Source organism: Arabidopsis thaliana, chromosome 3 (assembly GCF_000001735.4).
Source record: "Arabidopsis thaliana chromosome 3, partial sequence".
Taxonomy (NCBI): domain Eukaryota; kingdom Viridiplantae; phylum Streptophyta; class Magnoliopsida; order Brassicales; family Brassicaceae; genus Arabidopsis; species Arabidopsis thaliana.
The window spans coordinates 13,894,843-13,904,218 of record NC_003074.8 but is presented as its reverse complement, the minus strand read 5'-3'; the positions used below and the strand labels follow the sequence as shown (position 1 = coordinate 13,904,218).

At 41.4% G+C, this 9,376-nt stretch overlaps 1 long non-coding RNA gene and 1 pseudogene across 2 annotated transcripts; one reads left to right on the top strand and one right to left on the bottom strand.

Moving 5' to 3' along the window:
• The first annotated feature begins 5,581 nt into the window (after positions 1 to 5,581).
• On the top strand, positions 5,582 to 5,968 carry AT3G06315. The gene has a single exon (NR_141242.1). It is a non-coding gene; the product is annotated as an other RNA (long non-coding RNA).
• A 454-nt stretch (positions 5,969 to 6,422) lies between these two features.
• AT3G33121 lies at positions 6,423 to 8,146 on the bottom strand (annotated as a pseudogene; the record flags this gene model as incomplete). Its single annotated transcript has 1 exon — positions 6,423 to 8,146.
• Between the last annotated feature and the right edge of the window lie 1,230 nt (positions 8,147 to 9,376).

The window sequence follows — 9,376 nt, the reverse complement described above, 5'->3', positions numbered from 1 at the left end:
ACAGCAGAGGTGTACATGGATCAAGAAGACAACAAGAAAAACACACAGTTAGTAACCGAAAAGAAAATTGAAAAAGAACTTGATCTAAGCAAGTCTCAAATCTCAAATGTAACAAACAAACACCCAATTGGCAACAGCGCCAAATTGATAATAGGTTTTTAGTCAATTATCCTAAAACACCAATCATATCGTTGTAGTATTTTAGGTTGTCAATCCAAATGGGTGTGATGCTAACAATCAAGATATGATCAGAAGTCACTAAGTCAAGCCAAGCAATAACAGGTTTTAGTGTGTTCTAGCAGTTCTAAGTGAACATGTAGAAAACAGAAATTCAAGCAGAAACAAAAGACACTCGACCGACACAGCTCTTTGCAGAGCACTGGGTGAGGTCGAGTGACACGTCGAGTAAAAGACATAAAGTATAACAGGGATACTCGACTGCACAGTCTGTTGCCAAACAGCTGGGTGGTCGAGTATCTGGTCGAGTAACAGTCAGAAAGTACAACATGGATACTCGACTGCACAGTCTGTTGCCAGACAACTGGGTGGTCGAGTATCTGGTCGAGTAACAGTAAAGAATTGCCGAAACTAAGCAACAAATGACAAGATGCAGTAAACAACAGTAGAGTAAACAAAGAATTCAATCAGATAAAGAATTCCCGAGGATGGGGTAATTGAGTAGTTTCGTTTCCTCAGTTTACAGGTGATTGATTTGCTCAATAAATTAACCCTAGACAACAAGTTCATTAACCAAATCTAAGTACCACCGCAATAGAGACTCTCAAGTTAACCTAGTCTCAGACTCAATCACCATTGACGAGAGCTAACCTAACAGGCATTACGAATCAACAAGTTAAAGCCAATACCTTGGTACAGGGTCACGAATCTCTGGAATCAGTGGTTCAGACATTTCATCGAACACCTTTTGGGCGCAGAAATGTCTGGGCTCAAATTCCAGTTGATCAGAAAGCAATAGGCATTAAAACAACTAATCCAGAAGGGATCTATCAATCAATACTCAATCACCTAGCATACTGAGAATCCTACACTACTCTAACCCATCCTCAGAAACCTATTCATTACTCAGACATCATAACAGAAAGCATAAACGTTGAACAAGTTGAAAACATGATAACAACAGTGTAACAGCAGGATGATAACAGAATGAACAACAGTAAACGAAATCAAGAACAAAAGCTGAATACTGAATACTGAATAGATAAAGAGAAATCCGGATTACAAAAGGTTTAGAACACAAGGTCTGCGGAATAAAACTAGATAAAAACTTGGCTGCGAAAATGTGAAGTACATGCTACTTATAGCCAAATATTCCGAAACCCTAATACTCAAAACGACGAAGTATTGGGACGGATTAAGAACTGTACTCGACCCATGTGGTCGAGTGGGAGGTTGAGTGAACAGCTAGAGTCTTCTTTTCTTCCTTGTGCTCGAGTGTCTGGTTGAGTGCGGAATGAAGAAGGCTTTGAAGCTTATCATCGAGTATGCAGTCGAGTGGTGGTGATAGTGATACTCGACCTCCAGGTGGAGTGATGAGGTCGAGTAGTGGTATGGCAATGAAGGTGAAGACACTCGGCCTCGGGGTCGAGTGATGTGATCGAGTGATGGTCAGGTGATGGGATGAAGACACTCGACCTCAGGGTCGAGTGATGTGATCGAGTGATGGTCAAGTGATGGGATGAAGACACTCGACCTCGGGGTCGAGTGATGTGATCGAGTGATGGTCAGGTGATGGAGATGAAGACGCTCGACCTCGTGGTCGAGTGGTGAGGTGAAGTTGTGATGTCTTCTACTCGACCTGGGGGTCGAGTGGTCTCTTGAGATCTTGAAGCTCCTACTCGACCTCTGGGTCGAGTGGTTTTGTCATGATCAGGTTCGCTTCTTACAGATAGCTCGTCAACAGCTCCAAATCACCTGAAATCAACGCAAATATGTAACATGCATGCAAATCTATCCTAAACATGTAAAGTGATGACAAATAATGAGAAATGGTATAAAACAATGATGATATGATGCTAAAGTGATGACAAATGGATGCTGAAAACATGCAAAATACACACTTATCATGATTGAATGCCTTACTCTCTTCTTCTAATTATCCTTTCCATCGGATAACTAGGGCTTTGTCTTGAGCTTCATCCCTCTTCTTCTCTTTGATTCTCTGGAAATGACAATGGTCATTTCTTACTTCCTTGGAATTATGACTTGATCTTGAGCTAGTGTCCTTCTAGCTCTTCCAACAAACTTCCTGCTTCTACACCCTGGAAATACTAACTCCGTCCTTCGAGTTAATACAATCCTCTTTGTCTTGGGCTTCACATTCTCTGAAACTGCAATTTCTATGTCATCTTGTTGTCTTTGCTTCTTCCTTACTTCATTACCACACAAGTCTTCTTAAATCTTACGGTTTGGGTCAACCAACATCTTCTTCTTTGATTACACCATCACCTGAAAGTCTGCTCGGTACCGCCAGAAGTCCATTGCTTCTCCGTTTGGTCGACATGACCTTTCTAACTTTGTGTTGATCCCCTTCGTCCTTACGAGAATAGTCTGCACACTCTCTCTTGGCGTCTACTCATGATTAAAATAACTACGACACTCTCTCTCTCTCTTTCCCTTCATTCCCTTTACGACTATCTACTATCGGCTCTTTCCATTTTCTTTGATCATCACGGTGAAGGGTACTTCCTTCATGGCTATTGGCAATATCAACCACACTAGGGCTGTTCCCATAGTAGGTTTGGCAGCGGCTCTCTCTTCTTTACAGTGGTTATCTTATTCCTCTTCTAAAATGTGATTTCCTATCTCACATGATGCCTTGACATGCTTGCTGATCTAGGGGTCGGATTTCACACGGCACAACTAAAGTTTCATTCTTACGTATGTGATTCCCTATCACATAACATCTTACTTACCTGACACACCAACCCTTGCTTTTTCCCCAACACGCCCATAAAACACCACAAGATCAACCGGGTAAAGTGTTCCCACCTAAACTTCTAGGGTTCATCTAAAATCCTAAGTTCCACTATTTACAGTTCTTAAGGCTCCTAAAAATACTAGAAACCAACCCTACTTTTCTACCAACACATACTCAAAATACTTAAGGCAACAATACAAGCATGGGTTTACCATTCCACATGCCTAGTTGCGCTTAAGAAACTAATGCAAGCAATATTATTCTAAATGATGCAAACTCAACCAATGCAAGCAATAATAAAACTTAAAGCGAGCAATCTACCAACAACATATGCTAGAAATATTTATTCTACATAAAGCAAGCATCAACCACACCACACAAAGAATAGTTAGAACCCATTCGTACCTGCGCCGAAACCCATAAGGTCATAAAGGTTAGGGTAATCTATTCCTAAGGTATAACACAACTTACTTGTGCCTTCCGCTCTTCTGTTAATGGATTACCAAACAGGCCGTAGTGGGTAGACCAATGACTACACAGACTGAATCGGGTGAGAACTCATCTTCTTCTTGATCTTTGGCTTGGCCACTTACTCGACTTGCTTCACCTAATCATCGACCATGGACTTGCAGTAGATCTAACTCCATCTCTCTTTAAACTTCATGGTACCTTCTTTTCAAAGCCTCCTTGATTACTTTTCCACAACGCTTCATGGATCAATGACTTCATCAATTTTGCTTCTTGAGATATCCTCTTCTCAGTTGTTTGAGCACACACCATTTCTTGAACGAGCTTCTTCAACTAGTATAGCACACCTCCTTAAATACTTTAGCAAGATCCATCTCCGCATAACCATCTTTGTTTGCTTCCATCTATTAACTCCAATATCATCTCCTTATGAGTTCTCTCCCATTGATTCTTAGCCTTGTAATGGTCACCACATCCATCCTCCTTTCATCCATTAACTCTAAATCTGCATTAACATCCAAAAGGTAAAACCTAATAATCCCTCTACCTAATCCCTCTACCTATAGCACATGGTAGCACCGGTTTCCTAAAGTTGTCTTTGCGACTCATTTTGACTCGATAAAACGTTTGAAAACTTGTGTCCCTTAAGCATGAACAAAACCATGCTCTGATACCACTCTTGTAACACCCCCAAACCGTTCTAGGACTAAGAACGAATCTGGAAGCGTTACTTTTGATGCCCGTAGACGATCCGACCGAGTTCCCAGAACACATCTGGTACCAAGGTCAGGCCATCATCGAACAACGTTCCTCACGAACATGGCCTAAGGCTTTTCAACCCGTACCATGACCGTAAGTTGTGTTAGTCGGGACAAGACTAATATCAGAAGTACACAAGGATTTTTAAAGAAAATCTCCTTTATTCAATAAAACATGAAAATACTTACAATGGATTGGGATCCCGAGCCTAATGCTCAAATCGAGTCAATTTACAAATCTAATTTTACAAAGACAACAAACTTTACACCGGTTCCCCAACGTCCGTGCTCCCCTATAGGTCTCCCCAACAAAGGTTACCTATAAGACAAAATGTAGAATCTTGAGTAATCTAAGATTACTCAGTGAGCCCGGGTTTCTAACAAATAACATAAATCCCAATCCCAATCCCCAATCAAACAATCAATACGAGTATACTAAATTGAGTATACTCGACAAGAAATCACACAACACAAACAAACAAGCAATGAATACTCTTTATAGAGTATATGCAGCGGAAACTACTTAATCTAAAACTAGCATGCTAACGACTCTTCATCCTACGGGCCCCTACACTTTACGATGCTGATTTCCCACAAGGCAATGTCTCCGACCGCTGGACACAAAGTCTAAAACGATCACATCCCTTCCCCAATCTAAACCGTCTACATGGAATAACTCCCTTACGGTAAAACTTTTACTACCCCGTCGGGCAGTCTCGGGTGGTAGCGAACCATTCCGAGCTAGTGGGACAACCACGACATCGTCACACCTTATTCATATAACTGACTAACCACATTACTTACTACGAGTCTAATGTAACCTAATACTACTGGTAATAAAACCTACTAGCAAGCAATTGACACTCAAAGGTTAATCAAGGCAAAGCAAGATTAACCAACAACAATCAATCAAACAACCTAACATGCTTGCTAACAATTTAATTCATAATAAAAATTACGAACAAACAAACAAACAATCAACCAACATAATGGCTAAACTAATGTCCAGCCTAAGCACACAAATACTTCATCCTAAACTAAATCGAGCATGAATGCAAGATCTAATCAAACAACCAAGCCCATCTTACGTAAAAACGTAGATCCGACTATCAACAATAAATGCATAAATTATACTAAGTATAAAAATGCAACCTCATGCCTAACAATCATAACCCCAAAATAAAACCTAGTCATGTGCTACTACACACGCTACGGTACTCACCTTGGCCTTATTGTCGAGAGATTAAAATTCTACCCTTGACCGCCTAATAATTTTGATCCAACCGAGCTATCTCCAACGCGTACTAACGATGGATCTAAGCGTCGGACCGAAAACAAAATTAAAAAAAATATTCTAAAAAGATTAAAAGACTAAAGGCGGAACTACTTACCTTATTACCCAACTACGACTCCCGACTCGACCAACTTCTACCTGACTCAGACTCCGACGGACTAACTAGCTATCTAACGGTTTAAGCTAAAGGTTTTGGTGGGAAGAACTAATGAATCGATCTAGGGGGTTTATATAGGCTGGGGAAACTTGGTCAGCAAGTTACTTGGAGTGCAAGTCACTCAAAGGATAAGGCTTATCCTTATCTTATCCACTTTCAAGCTTATCATTATCCAATCTTGTTCTTATCCTTATCTAAATGCCCATTCTAATCTAAAACGTGTGGAGGATCATGCACAACACACGCCAAGTTCATGGAACAACTGCCTATGCCACAAGCACCTCAACGACATGGCCTTAACGACCATTCGTTATGTCGCTCACGGTACACGCCCGTACCGAGAACTCTCCGACTATTGTACGCGGACAATGATCATTACCTATTCTTTTAACAAATAAATGACTAAGTCATTTAACTACTCCACTAACCTTGTTGTGTCCGCATCCAATCCCATTCGATCATCGCTTGCTTGTCTCGGCCTGAATTTACTATTTCTCGTTAATAATTTTGATAGTCTTAATAAATTCCTCGATAGCCTTAACTGCCTTTGTCGATAATAGCCGATCCTAGTCTTCTTGATATGTAGCATTAGCCGATAAAATCTCTACTCTCTTGTAAACTGATCTTAAACTCCTTATGTAACCATTCTTTGATCAATGATCATTCGGGTAATGTTTGATTTACCCACAACTCCGTCTAAATTTTCTTATCGAAAATTTTCCTAAGGTACGATCGCACCTCTATGTTCGCGATCGTCCGACGGATTCCTAGTCAAAGTCAGGGGTATTACAATACCCGTGGCCTAACTTATCGGCCATGTCAAAACTTACAAAACTATCTGTCGCTCCCGAATCGAACAATACATGCGTGGGGTTACCACCAACAAGTAATGTCCCTAATGCATATGAAAATGATGTATGCAATATTTAAACTAGTAAACTATGCATACAATAATCAATCACTCAAACATACATAAATAAGAAAAGTAAGAACCCATACTAACCTATTATGGGACCTTTTGCGGGTCCTGGAGGTTTGGTAGGTTCTAAATCTAAGGCATAGACATTTGCTGGAGTAGCTTGCTTCTTTACCGGTGATCCCTTAGCTATCTGAACTGGCGGTGGGTGGTTAACCATTTGGTTATACTGCTTTATTTGTCTGTTCGGGCATGCGTTAGCATAATGCCCTTGGTCTCCACAAATGAAACAAGCTCCCACTCGGTTACTCTGTAGTCGCCCTTGTTTATTCGGGCATGCATTGGACACATGTCCCGACTCCCCACAAGTGTAACAAGTAACAAATGCCAGATTTGGCAATTTAGTCTGTACGACCATTGAGCAATCTCGTGCAAAATGTCCCGGCTTTCCGCATATATAGCAGGCTCTTGGATCGTAAGTATTCATTACACGTCCTCCTTGGTTACCAACCTTAGGCTTTCCACGATCATTATTCTGGTTTCGTCCTCCCGACTGATTAGTCCTCAAAACCCCAGGCTGAAATTCTCGATTATTCCCTTTCTTGCCTTCAAACTTTTCGTTCTCCCGTAACTTCTCTCCCTTCTCTAACTCATTCCCTTCTTTACATTCACGGCCCTTTCCGTTAATTCACTCACGTTGGTACTGAAGACGTCCCCAAATATCAGGCCCTAGTCCTCTAAGGAATCTCCGTACCATCATAGCTTCATCATCCCTTCCGTTGTACAAATATCTCCGAAGTCTTGTAGAAATTTGCTCATACGCCTGGACACTCTTTTGCCCTTGTTCCAGACTCATAAACTGAAGCTCCAGACGATCACGTGCCTCCAGTGGAAAATACTTAGACTCAAACTCCTTCTTAAACATATCCCAAGTGATAGGCTGGTCGCGGTATCGTGAAACAACACTATCCCACCATGCTCGACCATCCTCATCTAAAAAGTTTACTGCTATCTGGCCCTTAAAGTCTTCCGGGCACCTTGAAGTTTCAAAATTCATTTCCAGATTCCTCAACCACTTATCTACTAAAACTGTATTCAGCTCTCCTTTAAACTTCCGAACACCTAAATCCTTCATCATCATAATCAGTTTTAAGAACTTGGCTGAAGGAGATTCGGCACGCTGGCTTTCCTGCATCTGTTGTTGGTGTTGCTGTTGTTGAATCATATGAGTCAACAAAGTCTGAATCATTCCCAACGTATGTTGAGTCTCTGGCAAACTTTGAATATTACGACCTTCCCCATTTCCTTCATTAACTTCTCTTGGCAGCGAAGAATTTGGGTGTGCAGTGGGTTGATTCACAGGAACATGTGGTCTCGTCCCTAAGTGTGACCCTTCAGATGTGCTATAGTGTACATACCTTGGTAAGGAGTATTTTGGTGTGGTTCCAAGAACATCCAAATCAGGCGCTCCATACATATTGGGGTAATAGTATCCCTCATCTCCTTCCCCTCCAGCGTACGGTACCAAGTCTTTTAGACCAAAATGATGACTCCAGTTTTCATAAACTGGTGAGAAATTCATCGACTCACTCCTCTCCATCCTTTGACCAGACATCTGAATCCATTCAACCAAGGTAAACTTAACCCATCTACCTAATAATGGTGAACAGACCGGATTATCCTAAATTCCTTTTGTGACTCATTTACTCGATAAAACATTTGAAAATCACGAGTCCTGCTAGCATCATTAACCATGCTCTGTTACCACAAATTGTAACGCCCCCGAGACGCTCTATGACCGGACAAGTCACGGGCGCCTCGAAAACGCCACATTGAGATTGATCATCAATATCCAACCGAGGTTCGGGAACCCATCCCAACCCTTGGCTGGTGTATTGACGACCACTCTCCCACTTGAACATCGTTTAGGCTTGCCAACCCTCGCGATATTTAAATTTTGTGCCGACTCGGACTAAGTCATTATCAGTCATTACTCGCAATTTGTACAAGAAAACCCGATTTATTTCATAAGTATAAATATTACACAACATGTTACCAAACATTTATAAGTTTCATGGCCAAGGCCTAGTGCCAAAAGCACTATACATATTAGAAACATACTTGTTTTACAAAAGGCACAAAACTACTCCGGGTTTCCTAATGTCCACCACGCCCTCTATTTCCCACTACGGGTTTCCTGCAAAACAAGTAGAATCATGAGTAATCTAAGATTACTCAGTGCGCTCGGGATTCCCTGCAACAAACATTAGTTTACCCCAACACAAATACCCAACATGAAACACGCAACAGAGAATGGCAACGAAAGGTAGCTTGCCGAAGCAACTACATAAATATGGAATGCATTAGGACTCCAGTTTTATTAAATCTTTTAAATAGGGCTTGATATGCTGCCTTCAAACCCAACACCAAACACGCACTCCTGTGATCTCCCGCGTTACAACCACAACGGTATGCAACCGGAGCATCACTACCAAACGCTACACCGTCGTGTAGACACTCTGCCAGGGTAGCTAGTCCCGTCTCTCCGAGTTATTCGCACTTCATGGCAATCAAGTAACAACGTTACAACACCTCACAATAGCACGGTTCACTACGAAGGCCAGACATATCAAGATCTTGGCACGCTTATGGTCTTTGCCTCCTACCACAAGCACCACGTACCAAGACCCCAAAGTTTAAGATATTATGAGACATACGGTTAAATCAACACATAGAATCATCAATATCTCAGCACAACCTCTCAACCATAAGCAATAGCATAAGAATCTAAAGATCACATATGCAATCTAATATAACCATTCACATAATTCATATAAGTCATGAA